General features: G+C 35.4%; 1 protein-coding gene and 1 long non-coding RNA gene across 2 annotated transcripts in view; one reads left to right on the forward strand and one right to left on the reverse strand.

Moving 5' to 3' along the window:
* LOC139730347 (alpha-N-acetylneuraminate alpha-2,8-sialyltransferase ST8SIA3-like) overlaps nucleotides 1-17,231 on the forward strand; it is a 106,187-nt gene that overhangs the window by 72,914 nt on the left and 16,042 nt on the right. The window lies entirely within an intron of this gene.
* LOC139730345 (uncharacterized) lies at nucleotides 1,763-3,220 on the reverse strand. Its single transcript, XR_011710919.1, has 3 exons — nucleotides 3,042-3,220; nucleotides 2,474-2,627; nucleotides 1,763-1,882 (listed from the first exon to the last, which is right to left on the reverse strand). It is a non-coding gene; the product is annotated as an uncharacterized lncRNA (long non-coding RNA).

Genomic DNA, 17,231 nt, shown 5'->3' on the forward strand with positions numbered 1-17,231 from the left:
TGTGGCAAAGCCGTCATTTGAATTGAAATTCCAACTGTGTGTGAACCTTGTCAATTGTATACCTTAAAAATGTAATATCATTACAGGAGATCTCATCTTCAACATTGCCCATTTTCTGTCCATCCCAGATTATGTTGGTGCCTACCTTAGGCATTCTTTGCAAGAAGAAGATGTGCTGGTTAAAATGTGCGGAAGGAAAAAAAAAAGGTTCAAGGCTAGAGTACATGTAATTTTGGTTACACATATTACTTTCCAGAATTGACTTATAAGCAAGAAATATACAATTGTGTTACCAATAAATCAGGAAGATACAAATGAATGAACATTGAATTGCTTTGACTGATAAGGGTAAGTGGCAAATTGTAGCCTACAATGTAGCAAATACAACTATAACAATTTTCTGACTCAAACTCTCAGATGTTGAGTCCAGTAATAAATGTTATCCATTGATACAGATAGAGGTATGATAAAAAACAAGCAAACAAACAAACATAATTTTGTGCAGAGGGGGGAGATCAGCAGTTAAAATATGTATGATTAAAATACCATGCAGCACTTATACGGTAGCATATATACGACTGCATAGGAAAAAAAATAGCTATCTCAGAACGCTGACTGCTGCATTCACATTGCTCTAAATTCAGAATTGCACAGTAACATGATTTCTTGTTTGCAGCTATAGTACAACTTATTGCAATGATACGTGTGCCATTCTCCATTTTTCTAGCTCAAACATTTCTGACAATACATGTATCATTGTCAGACTCACATTTCAATACGCTTAGACAAGGGCGATGAAAACACACTGTGCAATTCCATCATTGTGCAATGATTATTAAAAGCCTTGTTGATGTAGACTGGCATTATTTGGGTGATTAATAAGTTTACAAAACTAAGTTGTTCAATGGTCAAGTTAAACTAATATTAGACAACTTGCAATAAGCTCTCACTTCCACAAAGGCCTAAGGTGTTTTTACTCTGTGCAGTCCTGTGAGTGACGAAGAAATATGATGTCATGTCACTACCACTTTTGCAACAGTGCAAGTCATATACAACAACTTCAAGGTAAAACATCTCTTGAACTTCTGAAGTTTTCCATCGATTCAAAAGAAGTTTTGCTTACATGTTCAGCTCACTGCAAAGTGTGTTGCCGTGGTAACAGCACTAATTGCCCTCAAAGTTATGTAACGGCTTTAAGAACAGCTTTCTTCCCCAGTTTTCGAGCCATTAAAACAATGTTTGGCCCACATGTTGAGTTTAATGTAAAGTTGCACAAAACATACATTTCTAAACAGTAGTGGAAAGAGTGTTGCTATTGTCTCTGAACATTGTAATGGCCCTCACAAATCAAACAAAAGCTTGTGGAATTTTTCCCTCTCCAGTTTTCCAGTGATACAAACAAAACATGGTACATTTGTTGTACATGATCTAAAGTTGCAGGATACATTTTAAAGAGAAAGGGAAAGTGCATTGTCGGAGTAACAGTGCATAATCGCCTTAAAATCATGACAAAACCTTGCACATTGAAACTCTTCAGCTGTTTGATGGTATTTCAGAAAAAAAAAAAAGACTCACGGTGATTGCACGTAAATTTGAGTTTTTCGAGAGTAGCTGTGTTTGTAGTTGGTGGGAAAACAGAAATCAAATCATTGTAAGTTAACATCAAATGCATGTAAAGTTCATGGAAACTTGCACTGGTCCAACATAAATGAAAGAAACAAGTCAATATGTCAGTTTCTTCAAGTTCCACCTTCACGACTGTCTGCTGTAGTAGCTTTGTAGTAGCTTTTGTTTCCAGTAAGTCCCAGAGAGACAGCAATGTCATCCCACACCGATCTTGCAGTTACAGGTGTAAGTGTTGAGGTGAACTACATGACAAGGGCTAAACAAACACAAAAAAAAGAGAGCAAAAGGGAGAAAATAGGGGAAATATTAATTGTTACAAAAATGCATAAGGTTCCCTGTGAAGCAAATGTTTGTAGTTTAGGATGCCTCCAACTTTCCGCCCATTTGCTTACAGTGTTTACAGCACTTGAACTACACACATTAGCAACTGACAACCACAGTTGAGTTATCGAGTTGAGTTTTTATGAAGTTCCTCGACCATGGAATTGACTGTGGAATTTTATTTTCTTGAAAAAGTAAAAGAACAATGTGGCATGTTTTTGTTTTATACTTAGAGAACTTACGCCTGAATAATCCTTTCGACAGTGATCATAGATCTGAACGCCCTGACAAAAAGAAGTATCCCTGGATGATAATTCTTTGAATAAAGTCTACTCAACAATGTTCTTTGAAGTATGTAAATCAAATTTGGGATTTTCGGGTACACCCCAAATACATAAATATGTTGCACTTGTCTGTAGAGAGAGCGGAAAAAAAAACAACAAGAAGCATGTTTTTGTTTTTCTTTCTCTCTCTATTTTAGAGGTAAAGCAAACATTTTCCATTAGTGCATCAGCAGGGTACCTACTGCTGATAAAATTTTGGTTTCCTTTGCTTCTTGACTCCTCCTTATCTTCTTAGGTTTTGCTTTGACAGGTCCTGCTTCTCCTTCTCCTGCTCCTTATGTGTAGCATTTCAGCCTTTGACGCCTTGCTGGTAGAGTCTTTATCATCTTGTAATTCCTAGTAAATAGGAGAAAAAGAAAAAAAACCCACACAAACATAATTACATATTGTATTGAATTAGAATGATGAAGAGGGATGCATTCCCCCTATGTCTTACAATGGATTCATTCTTTCAAAGAAATGATGTTTTCATTTATTTCTAGAAATTGCTTACAATGACTGTATTTGAAGTTCTATGAATGAACTATTCATCACTTTTAGGGTAGCATTTTCTTCAAAATACTGTAAAAGACCAATTAAATTACACTTTTTGAAATAATATCTTTCTTGCTCTCAACTTAATGTTTTTTTTTTAATTGTCAAGCCACCATAAAAAGAAAAAGAAACTGATGTATTCACACATGCAGTCACATAAACATTTTGGAAAGTATGAAAAAGTGTTTATTTTATCTTCTAACATATATACTGTACCTCAGTCTCCAAAATTGGTTAGGTATCCTCTTGGCATGTTTGTCCTCAGAAAGTGCAGGTAAGAGAGGGATTCATGTACTTCTGCAGGACAACCAGTTGCCAGCTGCTCCTTTTCTGCTCTTCCTTTTCAACATTGAGACAAGCCTCCAGTATGAATTCCTTAGAGATTTCATTTTTATTCAGACCTGTTCAGGGTGACACAAAGGGACAACTATTTTCAGGCATTATGATAATTACAGTAGACTCAAAATTTACCATTTGGGTAAAAAGGACAACATTTGGGAATGAATCTAGAGTTAAAACAAACACATATAGTGATAAACAAATTTATTCAACTATTCACCATTGTTGATCATTGGACAGGTTTGTACATAAGTGCTTCATAAATTCATATATCATAATCATAATTATTTCAGTCATTTACTAAGGTCTAAGGGCTCGAAAGCTTAACTAAATTACACTATGCATTACATATAGTGTACGTTTAGTACAAGTATGTCAATATACATACATGTGTAACACATGACGCATACAGCATTGTTTCCTACAATCTGCAATTTTGGATAATTCATGATTGCCCTTGAATGATGTTTTACATTCTGCAATCAAACTGCAAGTACAGTTTGTACACCCTACAGATTGGGGTAGGGTCTTTGATGATTTCAGACTGAGAGTTCATTTTGATATACTTTGTTATGAAATTAAAGGGCAATTAAAGTTAACAGAGAGTATGACATGTACACCGGTACTGTACTGTACTGTATACTATATAGCCTTACCAAGTGCTGTGCACAGCACGTTTGTGACTTGCTGAGGCAGCAACGACAAGGCTGTGTTTATCGCCACAGATTAACAAATGACGCACTGCCGGATAATCAAATACTTTGTAGCACTAGTCTGCAGACCTGAGCATGAACATGTCACAGCCTCATACAGTAACAACTTTCAGTTTGGAGTGCATGATCGATCATCACATAAAAACTCGGACAAACATGGATAAAATGTTAATCACCTAGTAACCTACATGTAGAGAGGGTCACTTCAATGCATTGCATTTGTTTTGTGTGTGTGTGTGTTTCTAGACTACAATTTCTGTACAAATCTCCAAGAACAACTGATCAATCTAAGTTACCTCAGTTCCACTTAGGCCTTATTGTTAAAAATCTAGAGTGCTATACTCCTGGCTTAGTTAGGTAATTTCCATGAGACTAGACACTACGTCTACTCTAAAAAAAAGTTTGGGAACAGTTTGTTTATTTTTTGTCTAGGATCTGGATTCATACTGCTTGTAACTATAGCAATGGATCTCAATTACAGTGTAGGTCTAACTCCAACGGTTAGAGTTCTAATTCCTCTAACGTTTGATACAAAATAGGTCTAAGCCTACGGTTCTAGGGTTAGACCACAGCCAAGGACAGGAAAGGCTAGCACAGCTACTGACAATCTAGATCCAGTAGGTGCCTAGGCCTAAGTAATAATCGACACTGTATTTCTGTAGCCATCACTAGCTTAACCAGAGTAGGCCAACCGTATGATTTGGAAATCCATGAGCACATTTTGGAAAAAAAAAATGTAGACCATCTAACGTTAGTACCCTTACGTTAGATCACCATCAGGGACTAACATTACTATCGTTTAATGTTGTAGAACGGGTCTAAAACTAAGAAGAAGCCTGCTGACTGCGAGTAGTGCTAACGTTAGTGCATGCTACGACTGCTAGTGCTAGACTAATTAACTGTTAGATCTAGTGCTTAGGGTCTAAACATACTAGTTTAGGTAATCTATATAAGACTTTAATAAGAAAATGTAGATTTCTAGAGATCTTATCACTAATAATATCAGTTACATCTTGATGGGCTAGACTTTCAATTATCAATATCCTTTCCTATCAACGTGTAAAAAATATCTGGATCCGTTTCTGTTTCTGTTCCGGTTCCGTCGGTATAGAGGTCTACTCAGAATTAACTGTACTCCACCAACGTTTTGTAACTGTGTGTTAGTATGGTCGTGTGTGCAGGGCAGGAAGAATGTTTCACATTTGAAGCCTCTAGACTAGACTAGATCTCTAACTGTTGTACTCTTTTTCAACGTTATGTCGTTAGACAGAAACCACGTCTAACGTTAGGCCCTAACGTTATGTGTTTATTGTTACTGTTAGTGTTCACGTCCACGTCAGTCGATCCAGTAGCAGTGCAATAGTACTAAGCCATTATGGTCTAGACTTACAAGAGCCTGTCCAGACCAGGGGCCTAGCCCTAGTAGTTTATACAACGTGTACTATAGACTATGTCGATTTAATTTATAAAATTCGACTGGAACACGTATGTAGATCTAGGGCAGACTAGGCCTAGAACCACTTCTAGGCCCACACACGTATTTAGGCCTACAAGTAGCTAGATATGGGTGTAGTTTATAGCATACTCAGTAGGGCCTAGGCTTAGTATAATCTAAACATTAGATCTAACACTTAAAAAGTTAGTCCAAGGCTATGCATATGATACAGTACCGGTCCGGCGGTACGCAAACAGAATTTTAACCAACCCACAGACTGTGTAATCTGCCCTCGTTCAAACTCTATACATGGGACTACGTATGGACAAAACGGCTGCAATGGACGCGAGAAGCCCATATTCATGGTAGAATTACTCACGATTGCACTCTAAGTCGTTGTAAAACTCCCTCCCCATCTCATCTTCGTCATCATGTTGAGATAGATCAGTAAGCAATTGTGGAATAAAGGAAGCATATCCAGCCAAATATTGATTAGTACTTCTTCTACCACCTTGCTTCACTGAAAGTTTTCGATCATCGTCGCAAGCGATTGTCGCAGAATTTTGAACATGTTCAAAGTTCTGCGATGGGGCTGCGATCCCTGCGATATCCCCAAATCGCCGGTTGTCGTATCGCAGACATCCTCACACTGTGCGATTTCTCGTCGTGCGACATCGCAAAGGGTAATTCGCAGTAAAAATCGCACAGTGTGAGTCCGCCCTAAGAAAGAAAAGAAAGGAATGATTTCCCAGAACTCTAGATTTCAATGGTGAAGAAAGAGGCTAAAGTGATTTTTTGCTAGATTGTTTTATGTATTACATGTTCTAAGACCTCCCATGATCTCATCAGAGATTGGAACTAGATGATTCCTTTGTTTTAAACATGTGTGTAAGGTAATTAACCATAAATAACATGTTAGGTTAAAAATTTGGCTCATTTATCTTGATAAAATCATTAAAGTTGGCTCAACTGTGAGTCCTGAATGACACTTGTCACATGAGTCTCACTCATGTGTCACGCAAGTCACATTTTTATATACCAATTGACTTAATATCATAAGTGAAGGGATTACGAAATTTTGACTTCTTATTGCCGTATGCTTCAAAATTAAATCCAGAAAACTGTGTGTACATAGGACAAGTATTTTTTTTAACTTCAAAGTAGATTGTTTGATGATAAAGCAAAATACGTTCAGGTACGCATATCGCCACTTCTTTCATTCTGATTTTGCTAAATTGTAGCTTAGGTAAACAATATTAAATTTGTACCACTTCAGTCATTTCCAGGACAAAAGTATTTCTTGTCCCTTGATATGTCTTATCCTTGTGTACTTCGCCAGCTACAGGGGTTGAGACATCTTCTGCATATTTTTGTGGAAGATGGCTTGCAGTGTAGTTTGTTAATTACCTTTCTGCAGTCTACTCTGATCACTTGACCTAACACTAATATTTCAGAGCAACTTTTGTATACCCATTGTCTCATTCAGTGCGAAAAAATGCCTTTAGGTCATACTCTAAACACCTAAGCTGACAAAAACACAGGTGAAATACACGTATAAAGTATTTCCGAAATGCAGAAAACGAGTAAAGAAAAATCTAAAAGCAAGCCGCGAAATGTCACACCAGATACTGCTTAAATTATAATATCACGAAGTAAGACGGCAGCAAATTTCGTAACTACCGCTGTTGCGACACGGATTGTCACCCCCGGCTCGGGGCGACAATCCATGACGGAGTTGGCGACACGGATTGTCGCCCCCGACATTAAACCCTACCAACATCTGTCATACCATTTGAAGTTTGAAGTTTGAAGTTTTATTAGCAACAACATTTGAGCATGTACATTTTCAATCATTATACAATTGTATTTACATACATAATATGGAAAAAATACTTATCTATTACTCCTTTACAATAACATGATATTAAATGAAGACATTTGAGATTTAAATGTGATACATGTAGCGTAATTCTACAAAGTTGTTGTTGTTAACAAGGAAACCAAAAGTTAGCATACGTGCTAGTCGAGATTGGTCACCTTGATCTTCATACTAAAAGCTAAACACAAACGAAAAATTTTTACATGGTTGGTTGAAATGGCTGTTAATATTTAAATACAACGTACATCATATATTTTCTAACGTAGAAAACTAATTATACTTGATACAGTATATAATATCTATTAGAGAGGGAAATCTGCAAGGCATTTACGAAATGTAGATCTTTTGCTTTGTTCACGCATTTCTCGTGGCAATGTGTTCCAAAGTTTTGGTCCTAAGTAAGAAATCGAAAATTGTCCCTGTGTGGTTCTAAATTTTGGTAAGTACGACATTCTTTTTTCATTTGTTCTTGTCCTGTAAGTATGATGCACAATTTGGCAATAGTCATACAGAGGGTGCGGAATAGTTCCATTGCAGAGATCGTACATAAATGTTAAAACTGAGAACTTATGTAACCTAACAACATCTAGAAGTTTGAATCGTTGGAACAATGGTTCTGAATGTGTTCGTAAAGTCGAAAATGTTATAGCTCTCAGAGCCACTTTTTGAGAAATATGTATACAATTTATAACTATCCTTCTTCAAATCCAATCCCCAACCCACCTACCCCTGATTAACCAAAACCTAAATCATCCCACACCCACATTCACCAACCCACATACGTACATACATACACACACACACACACACACACACACGCACACACACATACATGTAATGATCAACACTGGGGACAAAATATACTTTAAGGTACTAGCGGGGACCAAATTACACACACCACACACACACCATTTTGTGTATCATAAATGAAGACTGGGGACAAAATATACTTTAAGGTATCAGTGGGGACAAAATTACACACACCATACAAATCGTAAGTTATGTGTGAAACGGGGACTATATACATGTAATGATCAAGACTGGGGACAAAATATACTTGAAGGTATGAGTGGGGACCAAATTACACACACCACACATACGGCATTTTGTGTATCATAAATGATGAAGACTGGGGACAAAATATACTTTAAGGTATCACTGGGGACAAAATTACACACACCATACAAATCGTAAGTTATGTGTCAAACGGGGACTATATACATGTAATGATCAAGACTGGGGACAAAATATACTTTTAAGGTATGAGTGGGGACCAAATTACACACACCACACACACGGTATTTTGTGTATCATAAATGAAGACTGGGGACAAAATATACGTTAAGGTATCAGTGGGGACAAAATTACACACACCATACAAATCGTAAGTTATGTGTCAAACGGGGACTATAATACATGTAATGATCAAGCCTGGGGACAGAACATACTTAAAGGTATGAGTGGGGACGAAATTACACAACACCACACACACGGCATTTTGTGTATCATAAATGATGAAGACTGGGGACCAAATATACTTGAAGGTATCAGTAGGGACAAAATTACACACACCATAGAAATCGTAAGTTATGTGTCAAACGGGGACTACATGTAATGATCAAGACTGGGACAAAATATACTTTAAGGTATGAGTGGGGACCAAATTACACACACCACACACACGACATTTTGTGTATCATAAATGATGAAGACTGTGGACAAAATATACTTTAAGGTATCAGTGGGGACAAAATTACACACACCATACAAATCGTAAGTTATGTGTGAAACGGGGACTATATGCCTGTAATGATCAATGCCGGGGACAAAATATATATTAAGGTATCAATGGGGACAAAAATTACACACATCAAACACATGGTATTTTGTGTGTACAAAAATGATGAGACCGGGGACAAATTTATACTTTAAGCTATGAGTGGGGACGAAATTACTCACACCACACACACGGTGTTTTGTGTGTTATAAATGATCAAGGCTGGGGAGAACATACATTTAAGGGTATCAGTGGGGACAAAATTACACACAACATACACACATCTAGGTAATGTGTCAAACGGGGACTAACGTGTACATGTAATGATCAAGACAGGGGACAAAATATATTTTAACGATTTCAATGGGGACAACATCACACACAACATACACATTGCACTTGTGCATCAAAAATAATCAAGACCGGGGACAAAATATACTTTAACGTGTAGGTGGGGAAGACATTAAACTCTCCCCATACACGGTGTTTTGTGTGTCAGAAACGATCAAGACTGGGGACAAAATATACTTTGAGGTACCAGTGGGGACAAATTACACATAATTATCATACACATAATATTTTATGTGCACAGAAGTGATCAAGACCGGGGACATTGATATACTGTAAGGTATCATTGGGGACAAAAACTAACCACACTCCCCACACGCATGTACTTTAAAGGAGACCTCCTGATGATTTTCAGATTTTTATATTTGAACAACTATAGATTAGTTATACTGAGGACAGAGTTTCAGAATTTGTGATAATTTGGATGAAGAATAGGAATATTTTCAAAATTTAGGACAAATTGCAATGAACAAAGATGATGACATGGCAGAGTCACTGTAAGAACGCATGAGTTGGGGCTCAAGGAAGCAGAACAAAAGAAGAGGGCATGCATAGATTATACACAGGTGAACTCGCAAGCACAAGCAGGCGGTATTGTAATGGAATTACACTGCTACATTTCTGAAATATGTGAACCTCCTATGTCATCATCCTTATTCAGTGTAATTTGTTAAGGTTTTTCAAAGTATTGTTTCTCTGCTCAAGAACCACAATAAATTCCACAAATCTATACCCGGAATTGTCGATTTATCTACTAGATGATGTGAAATTATGAAAATCGTCTGGAATGTTCCTTTAAAGTATAATAGCGCCCAGTCTTGATCGTTTTGAACACACATACAACGCGTGTGGTGAGTGTAGCCATCCCCACTGATACTTAAAAAGTATATTTTGTCCCCAGTCATGATTGTTTCTGACACACAAAATGAAATGTTTGTGGCGAATTGATTTCGTCCCCACCAATGTATTAAAATATATTTTGTCCCCAGTGTTGATAGTTTTTGACACACAAAATACTGTGTGTAGTGAGTGTAATTTCGTCCCCGCTGATACCTTAATGTATATTTTGTCCCCAGTCTCCATCATTTATGCCGAACGCCGTATGCGTTTGGTGAATGTGATTTTGTCCCCACTGATATCTTAAATTATATTTTGTTCCCAGTCTTGATAATGTTTTACACACAAAGTAATAATATATGTACACTGAAGTAAAATTTCCCCAATTGTACATTAAAGTATATTTTGTCCCCCGTCTTGATAATTTTTTTTTTTTACATACAAAACACCATGTGTGTGAGATGAGTGTAGGTTTGTCCCCACTAATACTTTAAAGTATATTTTAGCCCCAGTTTTGACCGTTGCTGACACACAAAATGAAATTTTTGTGGTGAGTTTAATTTCGTTCCCACCAATGCATTAAAATATATTTTGTCCCCAGTGTTGATAGTTTTTGACACACAAAATACTGTGTGTGGTGAGTGTAATTTCGTCCCCACCCTTGTCTCCAGTCTTGATCGTTTCTGACACACAAAATAAGTGTGTGTTGTGAGATTAATATCGTCCCCACCAATGCATTAAAATATATTTTGTCCCCAGTTCTGACCATTTTATACACAAATTTCCATATGACCTTTTTTTTTTTACGATCAGTGGTGTAACTTTTGTACTCGGAGGGTCAAAATTTCAAACACAATTATTTTTTTCATTATTCTGTTTGATTCCTGTTTGAAAGTATTCAAATTTTTGAAAAATAACATTTTAGACCTTCAACTGAAGGGTTATTGGTGTAATTTAGGGAAAACCCTTGCACCTGAAGTAAATTTAAGCAAAATTTTGCTTTCATGAATTGCACCATATTGACAAAACTCTGTAGTCAAACTTCACCATGCAAAGTTTATATGGTTAACAACAATATATAGTTTGTGAATCAAAACTATTTGGGGGTTTAATATAAAGTGAATTAAAAAAATACATGAGATTTATAATTTTTTGCTAAAAATACGTATTGACATGTAATTTTTAAGATTTTAACTATTTATTGGAGGGCAGGCCAGGTCAAATTCTTACTATAACAAGTCTTTAAGAAAGGCAACCTTCCTATGTAGGTTAAATGAAATTCCAATCATTTTTTTAAAACTTGTATTTTTCACACATGGATGATTCGGAGGTGACAGTTAACATATTAGAATGTTTCGGAGGTGACATTAATATTTGACACTCACCTTTTTTTAGAACAAGTGACAATAACACAAAAACTTCTTTTTATCAATGTTTTTAATAATTATAACTCGAGAACAAGAAATTAACTCCTGTTTCAAGCAGATAGACCACACAGAACAAGTGGGTTTTTTTACACTTCATGAATTAGCATGGGTACCGGTAGTTTGCCTTCCATTTGGACGAAGGATGTAAACTAAATAAAGTAATCTGAAGAAACATGGCATTCCATTTTCTTCCTTAAATTGAGATGAGGGTGTGAGATCATTTTTAGTAATGTTTCTTTGTTCTCAGAACATTTTATTCCACAACACCAGGGAAGAATCACTTCGTTTCGGAGGTGACATTTAATGCTAACATTGTGTTGAAATATTCATATACAGTAAGAATATGACGGACATAAGCTAGATATTGTAACCTGAAGAAACATGGCATTCCATTTTCTACCTTAAATTGAAATGAGGGTGTAAGATCATTTTAGTAATGTTTCCTTGCTCTCAGATCATTTTATTCCACAACACCAGGGAAGAATAACTTTGTTTCGGAGGTGACATTCAATGTTGACATTGTGTTCAAGTATTCATATAGTATGCCCCCCCAAAAAAAAAAAAAAAATGCAATTAGACTTTTGCATTGATAGCACCCAATTAAATCATCTAAATTCTACTTTGGGGTCTTAAATTATAACATCTTAGCTCTATTTTGCAGAAAGCCCCAGTCAATTTGGTTTAAAGTGATCTCAAAGAAATCTGGATTGTTATAAAGGATGTCAGGAGTCTGATTCTTCCAAGTTCAGCACTTGGATGCTCTTGGAACTGCATATTAATGTGTAAACACAATATACAGAACTTGGAGGGAAGGAATTCCTGACATGCTCTTTAAAAATCCTTAATTCTCTTTGACCTCTGAAGCAAATTGAATGGGGTATTCTGTAAGGTGTGGGCTATGAGTTATAGTTTCAATCCCTCAAATTGTAGATTGATTCACTATCTTTAAAATTATCGTTGCGGAGGGTATCACTGTAATTTTTAGGTGGGGACATACGGTATGAATACCAAAAACAAAAATTCTTATTTGACTTGTGTACGCATTTGTTTGCACATAGTTTTATAAATCAGATTAATTCAAGGATATTCATGAATTCTTCATCATCCTTGATAGCCACCATACAAATGTTATAATACTGGTGAAAGGTGTTTGGTTCATCTGGGATAAATTTTCTATACACCAGATTCATTTAAACTGTTGACATTACTAAAATATATTTTACGTACCTTTCTGAATTGCTTGAAAATTACCTGCAAATCATGCATATTAGTCACTTTTCAGAGTAAAAAGTACCGGTATAAGATAAGAAAAACCATTTTATTGTGTTTGAGGTGACACAACAAAGTAACAACCCAACTTTTCAGGTGTTAACTATTTTAATAGTGAACATTCATGTCTTTCCTCATGGCTTTAATTTTCAAATATAAGCTCTTTCTTTCAGTTCTTACTTGTTATTTTGTTTAGTTATTCTCTTTCATGATAATGGATACCAGCTCATATTTTGTTTGAGATTGTAATTCATACTAATCTTTAACAGGTTTTTACAGTTTGGTTCAGAAAACAGTTTGTGTTTCCCACCTGAAGAGAGCAGCATAATGCTTTTCTGTGAACTTGAGGGGAAAGTTTGTTTTTGTTCAGTAATTTTCCCCATCAACTTCACAGAAGGTCCCGGACACAAACTGGTCTTAAATAGACCTATAAGGGACCGAAACTGGAAAAGGACAAGTTCACCTCAATAGACATGAGGGTTGAGTAAATACAGCAATATTAGTAAAACACATCAGTGAGAGTTTGAGGAAAGTAAGGCAATCCGTTCCAGAGTTACAGACTTTTGAAAGTTTCTGCTCAGTCAAAGCTGAATGAGAAGACTTCTATAGCTTGTGATGTCACATGTGTACAAGGATAATAGAGATAGTATCAAGAAAATTCAACATACTGTATTTTCACTTTTCTTGCATAACAAAAGAACACATGACTTCTCTCTTTTGGAAGGCAAAATGAATAATATTATCCTAAAATACATCAGTAGCAAGTTGAAGAAATGTGCACTTTTTTCAAAAAGTAAAGTTTTGTGAAATTCAATTATATTTTCCTTTATCGTTGTACGCATGTGACATCATAATACACTGTCGTAGTCGTCTCATCCAGCAGTGAATGCGCAGATACTTAAAAAACCCATAACTTTTGAATGGATTGTCCAATTTCCGCCAAACTTGCAACGATGTGTTCTACTAATGTTGTTACATTCACTCAATCCACATGTATATGAAGGTAGACTTGCCCTTTAAGAAACCATTTCCTTTTCCTTGAAATTCCAGTACTTAAAGCCAAATTCTAAGATAAAACATGATATCAAAACAAGGTAAACACCTCATCAGAATTATATTGAGATAGAACTACAAATCTTGTTCTTGGATCTTTCCCTTTCCAGTCCTCGGGACTTGTTTCTCTGTTCACTTTAGTTGTCACATAACTTCAATAATCTTAAAAACTACAATGTCATAAACAGTTGGTTCAACTTAAAAAATGTAATAATTATTGTCATATATATATAAAAAAATCACATATATATAATTTTGTTTATGACTACCACGTTGTACGTGGAAAAACAACAACTAAGAATTTAAGAACAAGTTGTGCACCAGCTATAGGCATGTGGCCTTTTGGTGGAGTTTAATTATTTGATGATTTTTTTTTACATTGTTTTTTTTTTTTTTTTTTTTTTTTTTTTTTTTTAGATTGTGGACTAGGGCATGCATGAACTGCCACATGTATCACTTTGGTATCGAGGGAATTCTGGTGAGCTATGTATACAAAAGTCACTTCTGTTGTGATGATTTTGTAGATATTAAATGTGTATTAGAAACTGTTAATAGATAGTGAAAAGGAACTGAAGTCTTGCCTTTCACTATCACATAACAATATGGTGTTAACAAACAATGTCACCTCCGAAACACAAGAAAAAGCAACCTACATCGAAAGCTGTGATTGGTAAATTTTCACAACTAAATTGCTTGTTGGAAATTTAGCTTCTAAGATGAGAGCATCTATATGTTTACTTAACTAAAGCAGGAGAATTGAATATTGATTACAATATATACAACAGATGGGTGTATTTTGTGCATTCCCATTGTTAAAAAAAGTGAAAAAATGTAAATTTGCCCTAAAACGTACAGTCTAGTAATAAAAAAAAAGAGTGAGAGTGTGTTAGTTGATTTCTCAACTTTGAGACTTATGTTACTAAAATAAATGAAACCACTGGTGTACATGATATGGTTTCTCTTCAACAGAAATGAGCAAAAAATCTTGTTAACAGTGTTTTGTCACCTCCGAAACAGTAATTCTTAGTTTTTATTAGATCTTTTATTAATCTCTAGAAAATCCTCACTTCCTGTTGCCATATTACTATTTTCATCCAAAAGAGATTCCTTGTCAATTAGACAGAATCAAACAAAATTGCTTTGTCTTCGAGAAATTATCAAATTATGCTTGTTGTTTCGGAGGTGACAAGTATAAACGGAAAATTGTAAATTGCTCCGAAATGAAAACAACAGAATATATTTCTACTACCTTCCTTCAGAGATAATGTGAGGGGATATGTTACATTTTTGCAAATGTAATGTATAACTGATGTCAAGAATTAAAAAAAAAATCAAATACATAAATCTGTTGTCTCGGAGGTGACAGAAGTGTTAACGGAAAAGTTACATAAATTTATAAACGCTCACCAAAAAATTATAAGCTATTTGAATTAAATAATCTTTGGATGAAAGTTAAGTCAGATTGATTACTATTCTGTTTTGATGAAAATTAGCAAAGTTGAATTTCATTGTGAACAAGAGCTAACTCAAAAGAGGGGTTAATTGTCAATGGAAAATGTCACCTCCGAAACATAAAGCTTGGACAATTTCAGTCTTTAAAGAAGACAAAGCAGAACCTGGTAAACATAATAGTTCTTTATGTTGGATACCTGTCTATCACCACCACAACAAAAATAATGAAAAGGAATAAACAATTTGATATGCTAGCTCTGACAAAAATACTATGTCAGAGTGAGTACACCAAAAGTGTTGGATTTCAAGCATGTAAGTGCCTCCCACATCTGAAAGAAAAAGAGAGGAAAGTTCATTACCCAAGGTAGACACTGTGGGTGGAAAGTTTATGAGAAAAAATAATGCATATCTGTCAGTGTATAAGAAAGTTATATACCAATTAGTGCCCACACTGTGTTTTACACCACTGATTGTAAAAATGGCCATATGTATGTGGTAAGTGTGATGTTGTCCCCACTGATTCTTTAATGTACATTTTTGTCCCCAGTCCTGATCGTTTCTGACACACAAAATGAAATGTTTGTGGTGAATTTAATCTCGTTCCCACCAATGCATCAAAATATTGCCCCCTGTCTTGATCATTTTATGCACAAAAATTCCATATGTATGTGTTGAGTGTGATTATGTCTCCACTGACTTCTCAAACCATATTTTGTCCCCAATCTTGATTATTTTTGACACACAAAGTAATAATGCAACTACATTGAAGTAATTGTGTCCCCAGTAATATATCAAATGATGTTTTGTCATTTTCATTTCACACTCAAAGTACCATTTGTGTGAGTTGAGTGTAGTTTTGTCTCCATTGATACTTTAAAGTATATTTTAGCCCCAGTCTTTATCGTTTCTAACACAAAAAATGAATGTGCATAGTCAGTTTAATTTCATCCCTAATAATACATTAAAGTTTATTTTGTCCCCGGTCTAAAACATTTTCTTTTACACACAAAATACCCTGTGAGTGTGGTTAGTGTAGTTTTGTCCCCATTGATATTTTAAAATATATTTTGCCCCCAATCTTGATAGTTTTTGACACACAAAATACTGTCTGTGTGGTGAGTGTAATTTCGTCCCCACTAATACCTTAATGTACATTTTGTCCCCAGTCTTCATTGTTTCTTACTCCCAAAATAAATGTGTGTGGTTAGATTAATATCGTCCAGAGCAATGCATCAAAATATATTTTGTCCCCAGTCTTGATCATTTTATATACAAAATACCATATGTATGTGGTGAGTGTGGTTTTGTCTCCACTGATAACTGAAATTATATTTTGTCCCCAATCTTGATCATTTTGACACACAAAGTAATAATACATCTACATTGAAGTAATTTTGTCCCCAATAATACATCAAAATTTATTTTGTCCCCAGTCTTAAAATCAGATCATTTTGATTTAACACACAAAGTACCGTGTGTGTGAGTTGAGTATAGTTCTGTCCCCACTGACACTTTAAAGTATTTTTAGCCCCAGTCTTGATTGTATCTGACACACAAAATGAATGTGTATAGTCGGTTTAATCTCTCCCCCAATAATACATTGACGTAATTTTGTCCCCAATAATACATCGAAGTATATTTTGTCCCCGGTCTTGATTCTTTTGCTTTGACACACAAAAATACCATGTGTGTGAGTTGAGTGTAGTTTTGTCCCCATTGATACTTTAAAGTATGTTTTAGCCCCAGTCTTGATCGTTTCAGACACACAAAATGAATGTGTATGGTCAGTTTAATTTCATCCCCAATAATACATTGAAGTAATTTTGTCCCCAATAACACATCAAAGTTTATTTTGTCCCCGGTCTTGATCATTTTGT

The sequence above is a fragment of the Diadema antillarum genome, unplaced genomic scaffold, assembly GCF_040938485.1.
Source record: "Diadema antillarum isolate AM-2024a unplaced genomic scaffold, OU_Dant_1.0 seq00000302_RagTag, whole genome shotgun sequence".
NCBI lineage: Eukaryota > Metazoa > Echinodermata > Echinoidea > Diadematoida > Diadematidae > Diadema > Diadema antillarum.